Source organism: Heptranchias perlo, chromosome 40 (assembly GCF_035084215.1).
Source record: "Heptranchias perlo isolate sHepPer1 chromosome 40, sHepPer1.hap1, whole genome shotgun sequence".
Classification (NCBI taxonomy): domain Eukaryota; kingdom Metazoa; phylum Chordata; class Chondrichthyes; order Hexanchiformes; family Hexanchidae; genus Heptranchias; species Heptranchias perlo.
Genome location: NC_090364.1, coordinates 9,302,312 through 9,326,738, shown reverse-complemented (window position 1 = coordinate 9,326,738; position 24,427 = coordinate 9,302,312). Strand labels below are relative to the sequence as shown.

General features: G+C 44.1%; 2 protein-coding genes across 4 annotated transcripts in view; both read left to right on the top strand.

Moving 5' to 3' along the window:
- The window catches only part of LOC137305667 (casein kinase I), a 41,065-nt gene extending 34,835 nt beyond the window's left edge, over nucleotides 1–6,230 (top strand). The window contains exon 11 of the mRNA XM_067974564.1: nucleotides 1,041–6,230. The gene's annotated coding sequence lies outside the window, so the exon portion shown is untranslated. The remainder of the gene's footprint in view (nucleotides 1–1,040) is intronic.
- A 13,581-nt stretch (nucleotides 6,231–19,811) lies between these two features.
- Nucleotides 19,812–24,427, top strand: part of tmem184ba (transmembrane protein 184ba) — a 60,774-nt gene continuing 56,158 nt past the window's right edge. For 2 of the 3 annotated variants that reach the window (XM_067974563.1, XM_067974561.1), the window contains exon 1: nucleotides 19,812–20,108. The gene's annotated coding sequence lies outside the window, so the exon portion shown is untranslated. The remainder of the gene's footprint in view (nucleotides 20,109–24,427) is intronic. The other variant, XM_067974562.1, reaches the window with a different exon arrangement.

Here is a 24,427-nt window from a genome sequence, read left to right as displayed (position 1 = left end):
AGTATATGAATAATTTGAGACACGGCAAGTGTAGCATGCTTGGGAGGAAAAAGGTGACTTTGGACCTATGGTTCCCAGAGCTTTCCACTGGGGTTTTCCTCGTGTCGTTCCTCAGTCTGTTGTAGACAATAGAGTTTGATTGTTATGATTAGTCAACAACTCCACTATCGTTGTATCATGTGGCTACCAGGATGGTAGAAGGAGAGCTAGATGGTCCTTGGTCTTTCTTCGTCTAGCAATTCCTATGTTCCACTGCAGACCTTATGCTGATGGTACTCAGTAGGGATTTGCAAGACATGGACCCAGCGACGATGAAGGAATAGTGATGTACGTCCAAGTCAGGACGATGTGTGGCTTGGAAGGAATCTTGGAGGTGATGGTATTCCTACGATCTTGCTGCTGTTCTCCTTGGTAGAGGTTGTGGAGCTGGGAACGTAATTACTGTCCTCACCTGAAGTCCACGCATCTCTAGTGGGGATTGCCAGATCTGGATTAGAAATGGAACATTGTTGTTTACTTGTTTCCCTTGTCACTACCCCCCCACCCCCCAAAGGACACTGTGGCGAGTTATAGATGTCCTACAACTACTCTGGCTGCGATAAGCTAATTCCGCACAGACTGTTGATTGGACTTGCGAGCTTCCTCGTCACTGTTGCTCGACCGCTGACTGGTTAAACATGCTGGACATCGGGGTGCTCCAAAGATCGCAGCTTCGCTTGCCGGTCTTGGTTAGCTGATCTTAGCCGAAGCTGCAGTTGCCGTCATCACACCTGGCCCTGGAGAGAGGGATGAATTCCTGCTCCTAATCGCTAGCCTGTGAACCCTGCTGGAAGCTCCTGGGTCAAGGTGGGGATCCATCTCCACTTCAGTGCCATCAATGGTTTAAGCAGATTCCAGCGCTCCCCATCTAGGCTCACTTGGATGAGAGCCCAGTGCCCTCGGCACTAGATTGCAGCAAGAGTCGATGCCTTCAGGGGGTGAGGGGAGAAAACATGGGAGGGGGAAATGCTTTAATAACGTTGAACTCTCTTCCTCCCCAGATTCCTTCGCTGATTTTTGCCGATGATGGGGCGACTTCTTCAACATTGACCACTGCGGTGGGGCCTTCAGGGAGGATATCAGAACAGGGCTCGTATTCACCCGCTGTTTTATTTGTGCGAGAATCGAGGAAACAAGGCCTCTATTTCAGTCTGAACACGCTTACAATGATCTTGTGTCAGTCACCTCAGATTTATTATATACATTTTCCACCCCCCCCCCCCCCCCCCCGCCCCCAGTTTGTTTGGAAGTTTTCTTTTCCTGGAAGAAAACCTGGATTTAACTTTTGAACCCTCCCAAAAAAAAAACGGAAAGAAGTTCTGCCTCTCATCCTCAAATAGTTGAGAGCTTTGAGCTTGCCATCCTTTTACCACACAGTAGCCGATTATAAATGTCTTGTCTGTCTCTTCCTCCCCCCTCCCTACCCCCTTCTCTGCCGAGTGTATGCTCACTCTCCAAAAGCAAATGTAGTCAAAGGTAGGAGGTGAAGGTGGGGGGGGGTTAAAAAAAACCAAATAATTAAAGTGGATTTGACAAGCTCCTTTTAAGACTGTTGACATGCAGTGGTCTCTGTCCCAGCGACACCAAGTCTGGTCACTTTTTTTTAAAAACGGGAATGTTCCCACAGCAACTGAGTTTTAAGTTAAGCAGCCCAGAAGTGGCCTGGCGCCCAATGCCCCCTGTACTGCAATTGAGGGCCATTGTAGCCTTCAGCGCCCGGTATGGTCAAAGTGGTACTGGAATCGTCCTTTATTTTCAGTGACAACACTGGGATTCCTGTGTGTGTGTGTGTGTACATATATATATAAAAAAAAGGATTTGTTTTAGGCCCTCTTCCCTCCCCTCCCTCAAAAAAGATATTTGGTCTCCATTTTCCTCCTTGTGGGTATTTAAAAGTTAACATCACCTCCTAGCTTTTTATCTGTATCCAGGGTGACAAGACTTCATGTTTTAAAATAACATATATAAAAGCAACGTAATTTTTAATAGAAGCACTGTTCGTGTGAAGGGGAAAAGGCGAATCTCTCACCCAGCAAACACTCATTAAAGAGGGTTTGTCAAATCAGAACTGCTTGTCCTTTAGTGTCAACTACAGTACATATATTGACAAAACCAGTGGCATGGAACCACCTTGGCTGCTAATTTCTAAAGAATGTATGTATTTATTTTGTTTTTTTTTAAAGCTTTATAGTATTCTTTTGTATTTTCTTTTGAAAAGGAAGAAAAATTTCAGAGGGTGCAGGGAAGTCTGGCTGAAGGTTTTTCTAATCCACAGGTAACCTTTCAATGCAGTGTTCCAATTTAGCCCCCCAGACCGGTATGAAAACAATGCTGGAAACGCTCAGCAGGTCGGGCAACCTCTGTGGAGCGAGAAACAGAGTTAACGTTTTAAGGTCGATGAGCTTTGATCAGAATTGGTCAGTCCCCAGTATCTACAGGTTAAGGATGCTCGACCAAAACCATTCAACGCTCGATTTTTTTTTTTTTTTTGAAGAGGAGAACTGGTGTGATTTTAATTTTTCTTGCCAGCTGCAAATGTCCGAAACCATTTCCTCGATGATGGCTTCTCCATGGTGACGACAGCTGACCCTGGTGTTTGATGCCACTTGCTTATATCCCTGCTTAACTCTTACCGATAAACTGCTTGCAGATTATCTGAGCGTGCACTTGGGTCTTGAGATCTGGAAGTTCTGAAATGCACAATGTTGAAGATTAATTTGGGGGAAATGAAGACCCAGAAGCCAGCTTTGTAGCGAGCTGGTTCAAATAAAAATGTTTGGGTTTCAAATAGCCACCATGGGTTTATGCTCTTCTTCTCCTCTCTAACTCCCCGGCCCTTCTCTCCACACACCGCAACCCACACCATGGCTGAGGCAGTTCCAAAAGTTGTCCTGTGATCTGCCCAAGTAAGGTGTGTAGACGGTATCTCCATTTGAGGAAAGCGCAGAGAGGAAAATGGGACGAAGAAGCCTTGCACTTGATGCTAGATGCCAAGATCTCAGAGGGAATATATTGGTGGAGGAGTTGTAAATGCAGTGCTAACTGCGAGGGTCCCAATCGGTGCTCCACATTGGTGCCAAATTGCCGGATATAAGCAAACGGTTATTCTAGTCCTGGCACATTTGGAAAAGGGTGTTCAATGCCCCACAGAGTTCAATCATGGTCTCACGGCTGATTCAAGAGGCCCGCTCCCACATCTTCTGCCTTTTAACTATAATCAGCAGCATCTTTTTCACCTTCATCAATCGTGCTTGGAAGCCACTGACTGACTGATCAGGTGGCTGACCAAAACCACTCGCTGATGAGTTACCCATTTAACTATCACCCAGATAGTGCTAATGTGTAAATAGAAGGTTTGGTGGGAGGGGGACATGCCAAAATACCTGCCGAAAATAAGCCCTTAAATATTTTTGGTGAGGTAGGAAAGAGGCATGACGAGATCCAATGCATCAGGAAAGTTCAGAAGGAAAGTACTGGTGTTAGAGGGAGAAACTCATTTTGTTGCAGACTACAGAATTGTTTTTCAGTTCTGGCACGCTGAAATTAAAAAAAAAATTTTTTTTTAAGTAACCCGCCTCGGTAAGGGGAGTTTTCCAACCCAGGCGTATCTGTGTGAATAACTACTGTGTATGTGTTTTGTTTGTGTGTGTATGTGTGAATTATTTTTTTTTAAATGTGTTCTGTGACATTCTTGCAAATTCAGCAGCCAAAAACTTGAAAGGACACTTCACCAACCTGGAAGGTCACTTATTGCGAGGATCTTGTGGCTCGGATGAGCTGAGCTCGAGATTCCCTAATTTTCAGGCATTTCATCCAATTTTAGGCGCTAAAAGGGGCCTCCGTTTTGTGTCTCCAAAAATGATTCCTGTGGAAATGGTTTGATATCACTTCCTGTGGTAGCAAAGTATTGGTCAGAATTCCAGGAACCAACACCCCTCCCCCCCCCCAATTAAAATTATATTGAGTTTCAGCAGAAGTAATTGGTTCTGCGTTCTCTTTGGGGTTGGAGGAGGAGGGGTCTCGAGAAGGAAGTGATGCAAACAAATGTTTAGCCACAGCAGAAGGAAGTATGACACTGCCCATGCTCGCCTGATTTAAGACAAACCATTTTGGACGTGAGGGGAAACTGCAATAAGTGACCTTGCGTGTTCCATGTCCATCCCTTCATTCAAAATGTAGCAGCATCCTCTTTTTTTTAAAACCACTAGAAAACTGTTCCATTTTAAAGTGTGACCTAATTGGAAGGGAAAAGAAAGAGTGCAAGGGCGCATTTTTTTTTGTTTTACAGATTGATTTTTTTTTTTTCTCTGCTCTGCAGCCTCACAAGTTTCTTAACATCAAAGCTATTGGGCTTTGCACACCTGGGGGTGGGGAAGCAGGGAGTTAAGGTGGTGGTGGGGTGGTGTGTGCTTCCGGTGCTCGGGGAACGCAAGACGAAAGTGGCATCGGGGCTGGAGTGTGGTGGGCAAGGGGTGGGGTTCGATTCTAGCACTTTGCCACTTGAAAGCAGAAAACAGATTTAAGGCTCCCCCCCCCCCCCCGCCCCCCAGTACCTTGCTTCAAGATTCTTACCCACTGGTGACCTTTTTCAGAGTAGAAATATATAATCGAAATGCATTTTCTTGTTCTGTACTGTAAACTTGAATGTCACCCTCTTTTTTGAGATATTAACCGTGCACCGATGCTAACAGCCCCCTTGACGACTTTTCGGTTTTATATTTAATACATGCGATTCCTAAGTTATTTTCCCATGTATTTTTTTTAACATTGGTATTTCATAAATAACTTTTTTGAGATTTTTTTGTATTTGTGTAAATAGCGAGTTTTTTGATTGTAAAGTGAAAACTGTTGCTTCTTAGTACTGATGTCGAACAGTGTAACATAGTTTTAATTTGTGCAAAAGGGGGAGGAGAGGAGGGGAGGGCAGCATCAAACCGTTGGCTTATCCCTTCGCCCCAGGAGTTGCTATTTGGGTGGCCTATAAATCAAATTTTCAGTCTCGTAGCACATTATTTTTCCTCTGAATTGTGTTCCTTCACTATGAAGGACTACTGTGTTAATCCAATCAGGACCAAAGGGATGAAGTTTTTCTCTCTGGCGGATGACTGGGTAGTGCAGTCTTTATTTTTAATTTTAAAACTATGCTATCCTCTTCACTTTTTTTTGTATCCTGTATCCAAATTCAACCCCGCCTTTGGAACTTGTCATCATCTCCGAGCTGTCGTTGCAAAGTTCTGTTGCCACCAGACATTAACAGCTTGGCCCTGAAGAAGAGGAGAGAAGTCCTGCGTTTTAACGGTTGCCTGAATCGTGAAGACTGAATAAGTTGCATTGAAACCTGGGCCCAGTTTTCCGAGGCTGCTCCTGTTTTACCGTTGTACACTTGAGGATTAGTACCAGGCAGTGCCATGGATGTTAGAAGCCAGTATTAGTCCAAGCGAGAGTAATGGCAAAAACATGTCTCCCTGTTGTATATCGTATTTATTGCACACTATCTTATGAATGTGTGTGTGTGCGTGCGTGTGTGTGTGTTTTGGCTATTGACAAGATTTAGGGGAAGGGAATATTTTAACAATTAGCGGCCTTCGAAGACTTTCAGCTCAATTCGGTTGCTTTTACTCCCGAGTTTTAGCCTGTATGAAGCATGTGGTGATTGCTCCTTTTTCAGTGTTCCTGTCTGACCTGGTACAAGGTGTGACAGAGGATAACTCTCTTTATGGGCCACACAAGTCTAGAAATTCCTGTCGGTGATTTTAATGGAGGAAAATCTCGGCAAGTTTATCTGATACGACTTTTTGTCTGCTATTTGAGGAGAGACAACCTATTTCAATTCAAAGGGTTAATGTCTGCAATAAAACAAGCAAATGGGAATGTCTTAAACTCGTTAGTTTGACCGTTAAGTTGTTGCTCGCAGCAATTTCTAGACTTTTCTGTCTGTAGTAAGTGGGGATTGTGGCTCTATCTTCTCTTGGGAAACCATCTAAATGTGAACTCAGCTGAAAAGTTAAATGGTTTGAACTGCCCCCCATCCCCTTTTAAAATGTTCTCTCTGACCTATTCCGTCTCGATGTCTAATGTACAGTTCTTTATTCCTGACACTATTTAACGTTATTTACAATGCAATTTAATATGGTTGTTATTTGTGTACATTTTAAAACTTATAAATAAAAGGGAGAGGAAAAAAAAACCCACCGCTGTCTTGCATTTGGTTCATTATTTGGCTGAAAGGAATGGTCCTGGAATGCCTCGAATACAGTGGACTTCAGTTATCCAGACTTGAGGTCTCCTCATCGAGTGACCCACGTAAGAAGGAGCTGCCGGATTTAAGCATCAGTTAATGTATTGGGAGGCACCTGTAACCATTGGGATCTCGAGGGACCATGTCATCTGTAACTGGAGATGATAGATGCCGTTGCAGCTTCTGAGAAGGCAGCAGTCCATAAGAATACTTAAGACATCCGATGCCTTGTGTTTTGGGATGCTTGAAGATAGAACTAGAGGGAGCTGCAACAGTGTTTTGAACCGCGCGTTGATGTAAGAAGATACACTTTACAGAAGGAAAATCACCCACTATTATCAAGACTGCAGACCCTGTTAGCTTGATCTGTGTTGGAGGTAAAAAAATTCCGTCATTACAGAAGCAACTGAAAGCAGCAGTTGGATTGCCAAAAGACCCCTGCGTTAGCCAAGGTTTTTGTTCCTGGTTTGCTGTTGAATGACTTCTGCTGGAAAGCGAATGTGCAGGGACAGGATTAGACTCGTCAATGGCACCATCCATGGTCAGACACCCTGCTGATGCTCACTGTCTAGGCTGACATGAAGAATGATCACTTGGGCAAGATATTGGAGGAATGCTGGTGTACGTGGAACTTATATACTTGCATTCCCATCAACGAGAGAAAAAGTAGCAGGGAGAAAAAGCAATTAGTGCATTAAATTAGTGGGTAATTCTGTAAGCCTGGGTTTATAGGAGGGCAGGTCTCATCTGCAGTTTAGTTGAACTGAGATTAATGGAACATGGTAATATGACAGATGGCCCAATTTGGAATTTCAGAATATCCCTCTGAAAAATACTTAAAATAATTTTTTCTCTAAATAAAGGAAGAAGCTGGATAATGGTAGCACTAATTAAGACTGGTGGAGTGTAGATCATTCAAGGTGAACTGGGGAGTTGGGAAGCTGTATAAGTACTCTATAGTATCCAAAAATTGAAGCTTTAATTTGAAAGGTGCAGGATATGGCAACAATGATTAAATCATTCAATTAGAGATTAAGGAGGTTAAGTTTGGTTTTCATAAGTAGGGATTTGAGGAGCAAGGATTAAAGTTTTAAATGTTGCTCAAGTGGGCTGTAACAAATCGTGAAATTTGTTTTATGGAGTATATACTAGCAGGTTTCATTGTAAGTCAGAAGGTACAGTAGACTTTTACCATGAACACGACATATATAATGTAGTCACTTCCCTTTGACTTGTTCATGAACTAAAATAAATTCTTTTCCTGTAATTATATTTCTACTCTCGCTCTCTCCCACTAATTCATACACGCAAAACGCAACATGATTCCAGACATCTTGGAATTAAGTTGACTGCTTTGGGCAGTTTTGTGGTCTTTGCTGGGTTATGCATGGTAGCTTTGGGGAGGGAGGGGAAGAAATGAGCAATGTACGTGGTTTTGGGCTGGTTAGAGCCTTATGCCACCAGCGGTGTGAATAAAATATGCTTCTGATTTGTTCACAATTAGTCCATTGACTGACTCCAGTAACCATTATCTGTTAAGTTACTAATCGTGATTTCTTTTTTCCCCTTGTACAGTCGCGCGATGCCTTGGAGATGGGATGCCCAAGATTTTTGTCTCCGCTGGCATGCGTATTTGTGCCTTTGAAGGCAGATGCTAAGGGGATCTTGGTGTTCTGATTTAGGAATTGTCCACCAAAATAACCAGAACAGCCCTTTCCAAACCAACAGGCCCACAATAAGGTCTGATGTGTGCTAGGTGCAAGAAATAATTAAAAAATTTTTTTAAAAGCTCCAGCTTGCAGGTTAAATCAAACAATTGGTGTTTACAATTACTTGGGTCAGTTTGAACCTATATTCTATACTCAGTAACTTGAGTAAGAGCATTACCAAAAAAACACAGGAAGAAATTAGGAGAATTTTTTTATCCAGAGGGTTGTTAGAAAGACTTTTTTAAAAAAAACTTGCATTTACATAGCATCTTTTACGACCTCAGCATGTCCTAAAGTGCTTTACACTTCAAAAGTACTTCATTGGCTGTAGTCACTTGCAATGTAGCAGCCAATTTGTGCACAGCACGATCCCACAATTGGCAATGTGCTAACGACCAGATCATTTTTTTTTAAAGTGATGTTGGTTGAGGGATAAATAGTGGCCAGTAGGGTTTTTCTATAAAGTGACCCTATACCTAATAGCAGCACTAATTCGCTTAGTATTGACCAGAACTCCTCTGCTCTTCTTCGAAATAGTGCCACGGGATCTTTTAGGTCCACGGGAGAGGGCAGACGGGGCCTCGGTTTAACGCCTCACCTGAAAGACGGCACCTCAAAGTTCAATACTGCACCGGAGTGTCAGCCTAGATTAAGTGCTCAAGTCCCTGCAGCCTTCTGACTTTGAGGTGAGAGTGCTACCAACTGAGCCACGGGGCTAACTCGCAATGGTCTTCCAGAAGCACTGATGAAAGCAGAGGCCGTAATAGCTTTTAAAAGGAAAAAGTGAATAAATATTTGAAAGAGAAAACTTTGAAAAGGCCGGGGAATGGGACTAAGGGGCGAGCTTGTTTAGAGGCAGCGCAGGTGTGATGGCCTGAATGGCTTCCTTCTGTGCTGTAATATTCTATGATTCTATTCTGATACTCAAAGGGGTTCAACTGCCTCATTGTAATTAACAGAAAAATGTCTCTGAAGGTGAGGAGCTGCCATCAGCACAGTTACTCCTTGTATCCTGTATCAGCGAGCCAACTAGTGTGGTTGAGAAGTTTGCTATGGTGTGATATCAGACAGAAATGCAGTTTTCCATTACTGTCATGTCAGAATGATCGTCTGCTACGTGCAACAGCCATAGCCCTTCAGCTCTGAGGCCTATAAAATATCATCTCTGTCATTTGAAGATCTTGAGACTTGCCAATATTCAGCTGTAATTTTTTTTTTCTTTCTATAACAAAGAATGTCTCTCCTGCAAAGGAATGAAGGTGGATAAAAGTCAGGACTTTTATCTCTGAAGCATGTTCAGACAGAAAAGCCTTGAGCATTTGATGCACATACTTCACATGAAGCCCCACCAGAGGCAAGAGACTGTTTCATTCCAAGAAATGGCTTAAGTACTTGGGAACAGGAGGAGGCCATTCAGCCCCTCGAGCCTGTTCCACCATTCAATTAGATCATGGCTGATCTGTACCTCATCTCCATTTACCCGCCTTTGCTCCATATCCCTAACAAAAATCTATCAATGTTGGTCTTGAAAGCTTTAGTTGACCCAACATCTACAGCCTTTTAGGTGAGAGAGTTCCAGACTTCCACTACCCTTCGACAGAACACTTATAATTATTGGGGGAGGGGAATCAGTTTGAACATAAGAAATAGGAGCAGGAGTAGGCCAATCGGCCCCTCGAGCCTGCTCCGCCATTCAATACGATCATGGCTGATCTGATCCTAACCTCAAATCTAAATTCATGTCCAATTTCCTGCCCGCTCCCCGTAACCCCTAATTCCCTTTACTTCTAGGAAACTGTCTATTTCTGTTTTAAATTTATTTAATGATGTAGCTTCCACAGCTTCCTGGGGCAGCAAATTCCACAGACCTACCACCCTCTGAGTGAAGAAGTTTCTCCTCATCTCAGTTTTGAAAGAGCAGCCCCTTATTCTAAGATTATGCCCCCTAGTTCTAGTTTCACCCATCCTTGGGAACATCCTCACCGCATCCACCCGATCAAGCCCCTTCACAATCTTACATGTTTCAATAAGATCGCCTCTCATTCTTCTTAAGTGGTGAGTGATCTGAAGGGGCTGTTTCCATTTGTGTGCATATTTTAAAATTAAAGTCACCTTGTGTTTTCTGGCATTAGTGGATCCTCTGTGGCATTGCTCGTGGGAAGTTAGGACTAAGCGAGTATCCCATAGCGAATTGGTGCTGCTGTAGGTGTGGAGATCTGCAGTTTAGGAAGCTCAATCTAGTGGTACAAGTTTGCTGTTGCAGGCATGACTGTGACTAGTCCCTTTATAGGAAAACCCTACTGGCACAACCCCTGGAGGCATAGGGCCTGAATTTGCTGCAGATAGGTGCCGTAGTCATGAATTATTATCAACGTGCGCCACTGTTAATACATAAAAGCTCCAGGAGATAATGGAGTGAGCGAGTTAAGCCATGAGTTGCGTTGGGCTGTCGTTTGCTGCCACATTCGCCATTTCCCTTGCCAAAGCCGATACAAGTCCGTTCACGCCGTTCAGCCCACTGTTGTAGTCGCTGGCAGTGGCCTGTTTGCTGGATTTATGCCATTATTCTTGCTACAGCCAGTTAGACTGAAAAATAATGGTGTGGGTGATCTAGTGATGACGGGATTTATGGCCAAAATATAACTCAAGCTGGGCGGCCAACAAAAGGACCATGAAAGCTATAGAGTCTCACCCCAGCAGTCTGGAAATTGTTCTAAGAGTATTCTTTTTCCTAAATCTCTCATTTTTAGCAGTTTATTCTTGCCAGCTTTGCCATCTAGATTCCTGTTAGTGTCTGAAGTGACATTAATTTCAGAACCCCAAATATATTTCTACATCTTAGGAAGGTTGAAAGCATTGTAAATTCCCATCCACCGGGCATTCCCCTGTTCCTGATTATTATGGATGACCCGGAGGAGGAGCAGGGGGAGCGCGTTGCTTGGGGCGCCAAGGGTGGAGACAGAACCGATCTCTCTACTGCCCTCCCCACAGAGAGGGTACAGGGAATGGATGTCATTTGAGGCCCTAACGGAGGAGCGCTACAAGCACAGACCGGGCTTCACCAAGGAAACAACTGGCCACCTCTGTGAGATGCCCCATGAAGACCTAAAGTTCATCTCCCACAGGGCCTGGTCAGTGGGAATGAAGGCAATGACAGCCCTCAATTTCAACGGCACCAGTTCCTTCCAGTCGGGCACCGGAGGCGTCTGTAACATCAGCCAAGGAGCGGTGAGGAGCTGCAATCAACAGGCGACAGATGCCCACTTCTGCAGGGCGTCCGACTTCATTAAATACGACACGTCCCCTGCGCGGCAGAGAGACAGGTCCACCAACTTCCATGCGATTGCTGGCCTCCCCAGGGTGCAGGGGGCTATTGAGGACTCACGGGATGCTGAGGGCTCCACTCAAGGAACCGGTCATTTTCACCAACAGGAAGGGTTATCACTCGCTGAATGTGTGATGCAAAACTGAGGATTCTGCAAATTAACAAAGAGCATCGGGGAAGTGCTCACCACAGGAGGTGCAAACACTAGCAAGCACTTTTTACAGCCTTTTAAAAAGTATTTTTTTAACTGTAATTAACTTTTTAAGGTTGATTACAGAACTTGCAGTGCACTGACCTCTCAGAGCCTCAAGGGCATCTGTTCTCGGCTTTTTATAGGGCCATGTGGTTGGTCTGCATGGTCAGTCATTGACTGCGTTGTCCACAAGACCCCTGATTCGCCATTGGCCTTGCCACATGGTAGATGGATCAGCATTCCAGCAAGTTACGACGTAAAAATCAATCGATATGAATGGGGAACTGAAAACTCCAAATAGTGACATGCTCTGCCAAATGCGCTGTTTCAGAAAATTCAGGCTCATGGTTCTGGTGCCCAAATAAGCAGTGTGTGACACAAAGCAAATTTACTACATAATAAATAGTTATGCCTAATATCTTAAGTAGATTATTGTAAATGGAGTTGAATTGGATTTGTTTTGCTTGTACAACTCTGGGTTAGTGTGATATTTCTTCCCCTGCCATTTGATCAACTCAATCCTATGTAAATTTTAGTGACCCAATTTACCACAGCCAGGATTCTTCGACTGGGGTAGCGTTATCTTCAGAAGAACAGGACAGAGCGTGAAAGTCGGAGATTTCACATCGCAAAGGACTTGGTCAGTAAATGGACGGTGAGCTAAAGAAGGAGACATTAGGAGCAGTGACGAAAAGCTTGATCAGAGGTGGGTCTTGAGGCAGGAGAGAGAGAGGGTGGTGGAGAGGCAGAGGAGCTTATGCAGGGAATTCCAGAGGGTGGGCCGTAGTAGCTGAAGACCAATGTGGAGCTTGGCGTCCCTTTATTTCTGATTATGCCTCCATGAAGCGCCTTGGGACTTTTTTCTAGTTGTTGATCTACTTGAGGAAACCTTTATCAGGCCATTTGAGCAAGGAAATGGTGCTTGAAAAGCCTGAACCATAGATATTCTGTGTAAGCAGGGTAAGTAAACATGATTTGAAAAAAGCAGGAAGTACAGTGTGTATAATGTACCTTTGGTTTTCCATCCAAAGACCTCCATGTTATAAATGCTTCATGTCGACATCCAGTGCAAACTGACTGCCACAATAACATAGGCCTTTGAAGGAGGTAACAAATAGGATTGAAAGTGACAAGCTGTGGTTCCTAATATTAAATGTCTATTGAATGGGGTTCTACTCAACAATGGTGACCACTGGTGTAGAATAATCAATGTTAAAATATTGAGTGCATTCCATTTTACTAAGGAACCACACTTCTTCTGTAGCACTGGCCTCTGTAATGGGCCAAAAGGGCCATTTATGGTAACATTTTATCACAGGTTGGAATGAACCTGCTATTTCGTTGCTCGCCCCAAAGTATTGAAGGTAAGTTGCCTTGTTAAGCATTTGAATTGAGGGGCGGAACTAGGGTTGCCAACTCCAGTTGGATGTATTCTGGGAGGTTTCATCACATGGCCTTCCACCTCCAATGGCTCCGCCCCCCCCCACTCCTGCCATTGGTCACCTGACGCGTCCATGCTCGCGTCCCACTGCCTTCCCACACCAATTGGAAAGCGAACAGACTCTTTGTTGCCTGTTTGGATGATTCTTGACTCAGTCAAATGAGCCTTGATTCCCATCTCTGATATTTTTATAACAAATAAACAAAAATCTTCAAGGAAAATGGGAAAAAAAACACTTTTTTACTGCCACTATGATTTTTCTCCTGGGTGTTGCTCGCAGCAGTGTCAGGGAGATTCATCCTTAATGCCTGGAGATTCCTGGACAAACCTGGAGGATTGGCAACCCCAGGCAGAACAGTTTGAAGTTTGGATGTACTGTCACACAAAGGGTAGAATCCAGGTTCAAGTTCATAGTTCCCCTGATTCTCTGTCAATAAAATGGACCTCAGACACGTCCCTAACTCCACAAAAAGAGGTTAAAAACAACACTCTCCAAAGGATTTGCTGGTTTGGGAATAACATCGGCAGAAATCTAGGGATGGATCTGCTCTCCGTTGGCCAATGGTGCGTGGCTTAGAAGAGAGAAAAATGATCAATTTTTAAACAAAAAGGACAATCTCAGTTCTAACGCAATGATTCATCACTTCCACAGAGCCAACAAAGAATGAGTTTAATGAAAAAGTAGAAAGTTAAAATTGGAGGTCCACTCTTGGCTCAGTTGGGTTGTACAATGAGTAGCTGAGTGTGAAAATTCCAGTTTCCACACTTGAGTTAGCTGATCTCCACTGAGGCAGTGTTAAGAATGCTACAGGTTGCTTTGAGATTTCCCCCCTCCCCACTGGACTATGGTGAGGGAATTTACATAGTAACTAATATTTGCAGAGAACCATTTTTCCACTCACAATCCAGTGCCATGTGCTGGAAGTGGACATCAAATGAGGACAGGATTGGACATAGCTGGGCTCCCTTGGGAAGTCAAAAAGCAGCTCTTAATATCCACTGCCAAGTCCCACACATCAATGATAAGAACTTGGCAAAGTATTGGAGGCCAACCAGTGCACTTGAAACTATATCCAGAACAGCAGTAAATGCCTTCAGGAGGGGGAGGGAGAGGGAGTGGATGGGGGGGGAGGGGAGGGGGAGGGGGAGGGGGGGGGGGGGAGGGGAGGGGGTGGGAGTTAGGTTCTATATCAAAATAGAGAGTTTATGGTTAAGATTTGACCCCTTTGGAACCCTCAATTTATCCATTGCTGGGATTAAAAATGGGCAAATCTCTGCCATCTCTTTCATTTACTCAGTCCATCGTATAGAACCCTCAATTTTAATCAAAGACGAACACCATCTCAAGATATGTAATGCCATAGAGACAAACACTTTGTTTCAGTATTGCGTGCGCATGTGTTTGCTTCTGTTAACCAATTTAACAGCCCTTAAAGGTTGGTATGAAAATTGATGGGCTAATTGATTGTGAGTAAACACATCCTGTCCACACTGTACACTCGTTTGTGTTTTTCTTTTAATTCCCATTTTGCTAACTTAGTTCCACTTTCCCCGTCAAGGTGAGCAGGTAGGTAGTTGTACTATTCCCAAACTGATGCTAAAGTGTAGGTTGAGTTCTCAATGACTTTCCTTCCTTCGCTCTCTGGGAGTGGATGGGGAGCAGCGTGCAAATAGCTTTACGCAATGCTGCCTGACGCTTCCCCGGGTTGGCCAATTGCATATTGTCAAGTTAACAGATGGTTTATACACTCGTTCTCTGAAACCAAACTACCTCACTTCTCAACACTTACTAAATATCCAGAAATGAAATTAGCCAAGGGAGGAAGAAATTACAAACTAAACGTGCACATATATTTTACATTTCTCTGCCCCCTCCCCTCCTATTCACACACCCCCCCCCTCCTCTCTGGAAGATGCTCACTCAATGCTTGGGTCCTGTTCTATGGCTGCTGATAATTCACAACAATGAGCATTCTTATGTGTGATCCCAAACCAAATGTTGGCAACCTATTCCACCATGGCTTGGTAACACAATTGGGCGGAATAGTATCACAGTAGGTACAGCACAGAAACAGGCTATTCGGCCCATCATGCCTGTGCCAGCTCTTTGAAAGAGTTATCCAATTAGTCCCACTCCCCTGCTCTTTCCCCGTAGCCCTGTAAATTTTTTCCCTTCAAGTAATTATCGAATTCCCTTTTGAAAGTTACTATTGAATCTGCTTCCATCACCCTTTCAGGCAGCGCATTCCAGATTGAATCCTATCCTTGAGGCTGCACTTGCTGGATAGCAATCAAGAGTGAAAATCCTGGGCTTCTCCCCCTCAACATCCGTTCTCCCCCTCCCCCCCCCCAGACCAAGGGTACTGAGGCCAAATATAGCACTTTTACTGCTGCCTTGGATGAGAACAGCTCACAGCACTGACCAGGGATCGAACCGAAAGCCTTCCTGGTCTATGTGCTTAAATGTAAAAAAAAATTCCCCTGAGGTTTCTCCATGCCCTTTGACCTCCCCCCCCCCCCACCCCGGATGGAGGAGGGGCCACAGCTCGACTTCTAAGCTTTTGACAATGCCACAAGAACTGGACCCTATGGGGCTTGTGAGAGGAGTCAGCGTCAGGAGGCTATCCCATAGTGGGGACTGTCACAGTAAATCCCGATCCACTCCTTGTCTGATATCCACATGCCTGTATCTTCAGCAGGAGTCAGTGGTTCCCGTAATCAGGAGTGGGACCACTGGCTACTTGTTCCTTCCCGCCCCCGCCCATGGACACTTGAGGCCAATTAAAGCACTCCCACCACTGCTCTGTTGACTGCACAGATAGGATGGAAACTGAGATCTTCCTGACAAACACATTAGGTTGCGGCTTGTAAGAAACTAATAAGATATAGCCAGTGTTTTATAAACACTGATTAGGCCTCAGCTGGAGTATTGTGTTCAATTCTGGGCACCACACTTCAGGAAGGATGTCAAGACCTTACAGAGGGTGCAGAAGAGATTTATTAGAATGGTACCAGGGATGAGGGACTTCAGTTATGCGGAGAGATTATAGATGCTGGGATTGTTCTCCTTCGAGCAGAGAAGGTTAAGGGGGGGTGTTCACAATTATGAAGGGTTTTGATAGTTTCTCCTTATTTAAACTGTTTCCGGTGGCAGAAGGGTCGCAGATTTAAGGTGATCTGCAAAAGAGCCACAGGCGACATGAGGAAACATTCTTTTACACAGTGAGTTGTTATGATTTGGGATGCACTGCCTGAAGGGAGTGGAAGCAGATTCAATAATAACTTTCAAAAGGGAATTGGATACATACTTGAAGAGAAAAATTTTACAGGGCTATGGGGAAAGCGCAGGGGAATGGGACTAATTGGATAGCTCTTTCAAAGAGCCGGCACAGGCACGATGGGCTGAATGGCCTCCTCCTGTGATGTACCTACTATGATACTATGAAGTATAAATAGACTGAACACTTTCACCATTGAAAAGGACTCCTTTGCTTGCCCTCTCCTTAAAAAAAACCCCATACTGTTAAAATCTCTTTATCCTGTACTTGAGATTCTTCTTATGTGCCCTTCAAAAATAAGTAAGCCCAGCTCTCTCGCTGACCTTGTGGGTAACGACACTGACCAGCATACTGTTAGATCATATAGTTTGATTTCCTGGTCAGTGCTGAATTATTTGATCTCCACAGGGTGCTACAGTTGCATGCAGTCTTCCTGGGTTAGGCAGAAGAAAAAAGGTTCTCTATCCTGATAGCTAGCCAGAGATTGCTGCTAGGAAGCAGACATTAGGTGGTGCAGGTTTGGGCCTGGATGTGCTATGTCCCAGAGTCCAAAACTCCGCCTCGCCTCACATGTAAAGAATGGTCACTTGGTGATGCAACATTGCGTAGAATTACATTGAACCTACAGCACACGAATAGGCCTTTTGGCCCAATTGATCTATGCCGGTATTTATACTCCACATGGGCCTCCTTTCACTCTAATTACCTCTTTCCACCCTGCCCCCATATCCCTCTATTCCCTTCTCTCTCATGTACGCATCAAGCCTCCCCTTAAATGTACCAATGGTACCTGCTTCAACCACTCCATGTAGCTGCGAGTTCCACCTTCTCACCACTCGCAAAAGAAATTCCTCCTAAATTCTTTAGTTGATCTGTTAGCGGCTATCTTATATTCATGTCCCCTTGTTCTGGATTCACCCACAAGTGGGAAGAGTTTCTCCCCGTCCACCTGATCCAATCCCTCCATAATCTTAATGACCTCCATCAGGTCACCCCTCAGTCTTCTCTTTTCCAGAGAAAAGAGCCCCAGCCAGCTCAATCTTTCCGATAGTTGCATCCCCTCGATTCTGGTAATATCTTTGTAAATCTTTTCTGCACTTTCCCCAATGCTTCAATCTCCTTTTCATGGCACGGAGAACAGAACTGCGCACAGTACTCTAAGTATGGTCTAACCAAGATTCTATATAAAATTAACTTTACCTCCCTGCTTTTGTATTCTATTCCTCTAGAAATGAACTCCAGTATTTTCTTTGCTCCCCTTATGGCCTTATCAACTTGTGTTGCTAATTTTAGCAATTTATTTATCTGTGTTCCCAGATCTCTTTGGTCCTCTACCCCATTTAGTTTGGGAGGAATAAGTGACCTCCAATTTCTCATACCAAAATGAACCACCTCACACTTCACTATATTAGATTTAATTTGCCATTTATCCACCCGCTCTGCAAGCCTGTTTGTGTCTTACTATATTTTGCTGCAGTCCTCCACATTATTAGCTATACCCCCCAATTTGGTATCATTTGCAAACTTCAACACCGTACCTCCAATTCCTGAGTCCATATCATTTATGTAAATGGTAAACATAAGAACATAAGAAATAGGAGCAGGAGTAGGCCAACCGGCCCTTTGGGCCTGCTCCGCCATTCAATAAGATCATGGCTGATCTAATCCTAACCTCAAATCTAATAAATAACTATGGTCCCAGCACAGATGCTTGAGGGACACCACCTCCCGCTTTCTGCAGGTCCAACAAACTTCCCTTAACTCCTACCCTCCATTTCTGTTTTATAAACTTCAGCTCATCCAAAACTCTGCTGCCCAGATCCTATCCCACACCAAGTCCTGCTCACTCGTTGCCCCTGGTTTTGTTTTCCTACATTGACCATCAGTCCCCCAGCTCCCAAAATGTAAAATTCTCATCCTCATGTTTAAATCCCTTCATGGCCTCGTCTCTTCCCATCTCTGTAACCTCCACCAGTGCTAAACCACCCCTCTCCCAAACTCTCCATTCCTCTGACTCCATCTTCCTCTCCATTTGCCCCACCACTGGTGGCCATGCCTTCAGTAGCCTAGGCTCCACGCTCTGGAGTTCCTTCCTGAAACTCCGCTATCTCGGCACTTCCCTCTTCAGCTTTAAAACCCACCTCTTATTGGCATCCCTCCTAATAACTCCTTTTTTGGTTTGGCATCCGGTGAAAGGAACTTGCCATCCCTACATACAGCTCCAGTCAAAATTCCCTGAAGGCAACCAGGGATGGGTAATAGATGCTGCCTTGCCCATAATCCCAAGAATAAATGAAAAAAGTAAGGCACTCAGGCTGCTTATAGGAGCGACTGTTTTTGTTAGGCAAGGGTATTAAGGGATAGGGAACCAAGGCTGGTAAATGGAGTTAAGATACAGATCAGCCATGATCTAATTGAATGGCGGAACAGGCTCGAGGGGCTGAATGGCCTCCTCCTATTCCTATGAGTGATGCCACTGGAACCACAGCATCTGTAACCCCCCTAAATAGAGGAAATTTTTAATAGGGAGAGCGTTTTTTTTTCCTACACAGGTTGGGGTGCACACAAGGTGGCTATCCACAGGTCCAGGTTAGACCCGGCCTGTGGGGGCGGTCGCTCTCTTCTGCGACAATCTCCGCGCCCGGGTAGCCCTGGAGAGGGAGCATGCAGTGTCTGCCGGTACGCCTTTTTTTTTACTCGTTCATGGGATGTGGGCGTTGCTGGCAAGGCCAGCATTTATTGCCCATCCCTAATTGCCCTTGAGAAGCTGGTGGTGAGCCGCTTTCTTGACCCGCTGCAGTCCGTGCGGTGAAGGTTCTCCCACAGCGCTGTTAGGAAGGGAGTTCCAGGATTTTGACCCAGCGACGATGAAGGAACGCCGATATATTTCCAAGTCGGGATGGTGTGTGACTTGGAGGGGGACGTGCAGGTGGTGGTTTTCCCATGTGCCTGCTGCCCTTGTCCTTCTAGGTGGTAGAGGTCGCGGGTTTGGGAGGTGCTGTCGAAGAAGCCTTGGCGAGTTTTTTTTTTATTTAGGCCCCCCTTTTATAAGAAGGGGGGGTGTTAGGGTGTGTTCATGTGCAGAAAACTCAGCGAGTTGCTGCCGTGCATCCTGTGGATGGTACACACGCTTGAGGCTTTCTGCGACCGGTTGGCACCGGAGTGCATCCTGGACCAGAATAATAACATTTTGATTTGACACTTTTTTTGGTTTCTGCACATAAACACAACCTAACCCTCCTCCCCCCCACCTTCTTATAAAAGGGGGGCCTAAAAACAAAAAAAAAGAAAATTTTGATTTGACTTGTTTTTTTTTTGGTTTCTGCACATAAACACACCCTAACCCCCCCTCCCCCTCCCCCTCCCCCCTTCTTATAAAAGAGGAGCCTAAAAACAAAACAAAAAGTAAAACAGCTGTTTTTTGATACAACTCAATGTCTTTAGGATCCTCCTTTTAAAAAAAAAACACACAAGGGAATAAAAAAAAGGTTGGGGGTGCGCGGCCCCTTTAAGAGGCTACAGGGATTACGTCACCCTGCGGGGGGGGGGGGGTAGGGGCGAGGGTGTGAGTGTGCGCAGGCGCGGCGGCGGCGGCGGCCCTTTAATCCCGGATCGCTCGCGGTGAGCGGCGGAGCCGGGGCTGCAACTTTGGCGGGTTCCTGCAGTGTGTCTCCCCCCCGGCCCGGCGTTTGTAGGAGGAGGAGGAGGGCTGCAATTTTCCAGGTGGAGAGGGCATTATCTCTTTAATTGCTCAGGGTTTCCTCTCCCCCCCCCCAAACCTCTCTCTCTTTTTTAAAAAAAAACCTTTGAAGCTGGGTGTCACAGATTATCACTGGAGTGAATGCATTTCATTCAGGACCACATCAGACCCACAGCCATGCGAAGGTAAGAGTGATGTGGAGATGCCGGTGATGGACTGGGGTTGACAATTGTAAACAATTTTACAACACCAAGTTATAGTCCAGCAATTTTATTTTAAATTCACAAGCTTTCGGAGGCTACCTCCTTCCTCATCGTTCACCTGAGGAAGGAGGTAGCCTCCGAAAGCTTGTGAATTTAAAATAAAATTGCTGGACTATAACTTGGTGTTGTAAAATTGTTTACAAAGGTAAGAGTGGGGTAGGGAAAAGAGGTTCCTTTAAAAATCTGCATAAAGTAGAATTGAAACGTGCTGCAGTTTTGAATCATTGCACTTTTTAAAATCAATATTTTTTTTTATTACCATTTTTTTTTACTTTTCACATCTCCTCCATTTCAAATTGGATTTGGCAATCCTTGCCCAGGAACTGTAATTCATAATTTTAGCTATTGAATTCAAATCCATTTTAAAAATGCAGTTTAACGTTTTGGAGAATTACACGTTGCAAAAACCTTGCAGTGAGTGTAGTTTGCTCAAAAAGGTTTTTTAAAAAAAAAAATGTGTGTATGTATACTTTTAATATAGAAGTCAAATATATATCAAAAAGGTTTTTTTAAAGTGTGTGTGTGTGTGATCAAACATTTTTTTAAAAAACCTTTTTGATCACACACACACACTTTTTTAAAACCTTTGTGTGTGTATATGTGTGTAATCAAAAAGGTTTTTTAAAAAAATGTGTGTATGCACATGTTTTTTAAAAAAAACATTTTTGATTACACGCATGCACATATATACATTTTTTTTAAAAACCTTTGAGATATATATTGACTGCTATATTAAAAGTGCATTTAGGTAATGTTTGGAAAAACTTGAGTGTGCATGTTTTTAATTTGGGGTGTTATTCATCACTTTGTTACACTTTTTAGCAATTTAAATACAATTTATCAAATACTCTGGTGCTGCTTGAATTTGCTTTTTTTTTTCCCCTGCTGTTTCATTTTAGATAATCTAATTTTTTTAATTCAAGTTTTAAATGGTGGATATTCTGTCGTCGTTGTCGTTTCCCCCTCTTTCCCCCTCAAATGCTTCTAAATGGAGAGTTTTGTACAATTTTGGTGAGGTAAAATAATGTTGAGTGTATTGTCTGTTTTCTCTGTGGGCCTCTCACCTACAACCAAGAACCACTCCTAGGCCTCTTAACACTGACAAAATATATTTATTCCATCCACCCCCCCCCCAAAAAAATCGGCATAGCAGAGATTGAGAGAGGGGGATTAATCCTTCATGTGTGATGTCCCCAAATCCTTCTCCTCCACCCTCACTACAATTAACAGAAAGCATAGTTTAGCAATTTGTTTTACACAAACATTGTTGAGCTGCATCAGCAGTGGCACAGAAATGGAGTTGTCGCCCCATAAACTACAAAATACAAATAACAGATGCCCTGGAGTGATGCCAGTGTTGCTAATCGAGTCTTGGGGGTTCAGATGTTTAAGATTTTCTCTTGAAGTTAGGATATCTGAATGCTTCAATTAGATTACTGCCTTGTAACCCTTCCCTATGCAATTTACACTTTGGTGTTTTTGTCTGTTATATTTAAAATCTAGATTTTTATTATGTGGTGTTTTTAATTACAACTTTAAATTGTAAATTTTGATTGGAGTGGGAGTGGGAGTTGGTCTCATGCCTCCTCGTGCCCTTGTTTCACAGTGGCTGCAACAGGTTTAACATTGAATTGAGGTCCATCCAAATCAGTTGACTAACCTCCTCCAGCCTTACAACCCTTCGAGGACTCTGCGTTCCTCCATCTCTGGTCTCTTGCCCATCCCCATTCCATCTGCCCCCGCCAACGGCAGCTGTGCCAGTTAGGCCCCCAAGCTCTGGAATTCCCTCCCTACACCCCTCTCCCTTTTTTTCTCTCTCTCTCGTGCTCCCTCTCCCATTCTCTTCTTTTTTATGACCGTTCTTAAAACTATCTTTAACCAACTTTTTAATCACCCCTCCTAATATCTCCTCCTTTTGGCACGGGGTCAGATTTTGTCTGATAACGTTCCTGTGAAGTGCCTTGGGACGTTTTCCTATGTTAATGGCACTATATAAATGCAAGGTGTTGACGGTGCTGTTTTTGTAGAAGTCATGTCCTTGGGACAGCAGGCTTTCTAATGCAGCTCAACTCGAAGCCAAGAAGCACATTATAGTACAGATGGCATTTGATGTGCTGAGCTGCATGTTTATTGAAATGATGTCTTCCCCTCCCTCTTTACCTCCTCTGTGGGCAATTAGTTCGTTTCTGGATGGTGCTGACATGTATTTGAGATGGGAAGCTCCCTCTGCGGAAACTTGATGTCGATTTATTATCCCTTTGGCTCCAATAATCGGCGCCGTCGTCCAGCACTCGTGTTCTATCTGTGCTCGCAATCCAGTGCAACACTTGAGAGAGCTCTTCACTGTTCGAGGTGTTGTCCTTTACATGAGGCATTAAACCAAGGTCTTGCCTACCTGTTCCGATGGATGTTAAAAGGTCCCATGGCACCATTTAAATAAGTTCTCCAGGTGGCCTGGCCAACATTTCCCCCCCCCCCCCCCCTTTTTTTTCCAACCAACATCACCAAAAGCAAAATTCAAAGGTGATTCATCTCAGGGCTGTTTGGGGATCTTGATCTATGTAAAATGGTGGTCCTGTTCACCCACATAGCAGCAGCCAGTAATTGATTGTATACCAAGCGGACTCCCAAGACATTTGAGGCCTGATGAGCTGCTAATAAATGCAAGGCCGTCGTTTTTTTGGTTTCGTAAATCTTTGCCTGGAGATGAAATATTGTCTCCTCGCGCACTGAGCTGGTGGGCTCATGATCGACCTTTTTAAACCAGCTGGAAACCGCTCTGCATAAACAGCCTGTGTACAAATCTCTTCGCCCTTTTCAGAGGCCATTTGTTATTGGCCAGTGCGTGCCCTGTGTTGACTTGGACAATCGGGATGATTCAGCTTAATTGGAAGCAGTTTGATTTCCCCTGTAGCTTGTTTAATGCTAATCTTTTTTTGCATTGCCCAGATGTGTGGTGCTGTCCCTGGAGCATTTAAACCTACAGCGCATTATAGCAAAATGGTGCCATTTTGTTAGGTGGTATAGGGCAATGCTTGGCAGAAAAGTTTCATCTGTGACTTCGTGTTACAACGTTGACCTGACTCTACTAGGTTTTGAAGTGGATGCTGAGTGAGACCGTACACTTGTTCAGGTAGGGAATGGGAGTCGAAGATGATATTGGAGATCTGAAAATAGGTATGAGGAGAGACTTGAGATACTGGGACTAGTTCCACTGGAGCAGAAAAAGTTAAGAGGAGATTTAATGGAGTTTTTTTTTAAAATAGGTTTGACAAGGTGAATAGGGAAAGATTATGTCCTCTGGTTGGGGGTGGTGGTAGTGACAAGGGGTCATCAATTTAAAATTGTCAGTGAGGTTAGGAGAAATTTCTTCACGTGGAGAATTGTTGAGGTAGAGACCATTCCATTGTTGGTGTTGGCCCAAAGGCAGCATTGTGGACCTACTATTTCATGGGCCTATGGGTGTTGAATCATTTCACCATGGAGTTCAGCTGACCGAGGATACTTTGCGTTTGCTGTAAGTTGCTCCTTCTCCCTCTAGTCTAAGCACACCTTTACTATCAACTCGTTAAATGCTCTCCTGGCCGGCCTCCCATCTTCCACCCTCCATAAACTTGAGCTCGTCCAAAACTTGGCATTCCCTATCCTAACTCTCACCAAGTCCCGTTCACCCATCACCCCTGTGCTCGCTGACCTACTCTGCAAATAGTTTGGAATACCGTGCAAAGAAAGATCCCATAGTTTGTTTACAAAATGAAATTTGAGTCAGAGAAAAAATTGCCAATACTGGGAATCTGAACTTAAAAACTGAATATACCAGCCTATCCTTCCTCCTCTTCCAATTCTCCTACATTTGAAAGTGCGGTCACTGTTGTAAAGTGTTTCATTGGCTGTAAAGTGCTTTGGGACATCCTGAGGTTGTGAAAGGCACTATATAAATGCAAGTCCTTTCCTTTTATTTGAGGACCTGCTGTGTATTACAAGAGTTTTCTGACTCTATTTAAGAAAGTTACATCAGTGCTTTGTCTCTGCTTTCTCATGTTAAGGTTGGAATGGACTGACTGAAGTACAGTAAATGCCTACGTGACTCATTGTGAGGGACTTTGATGATGCAAAAGGCACTGTATGAATCCTTCCTTCCTTCATCAGACAAAGGAAACCTGTTTTAAGTTACTTTTTTCAGAATTTCTAGTTAATTTTTTTCCCCCCTCTCTGCCCTGCTCTCGAAGACTCCCATTCCC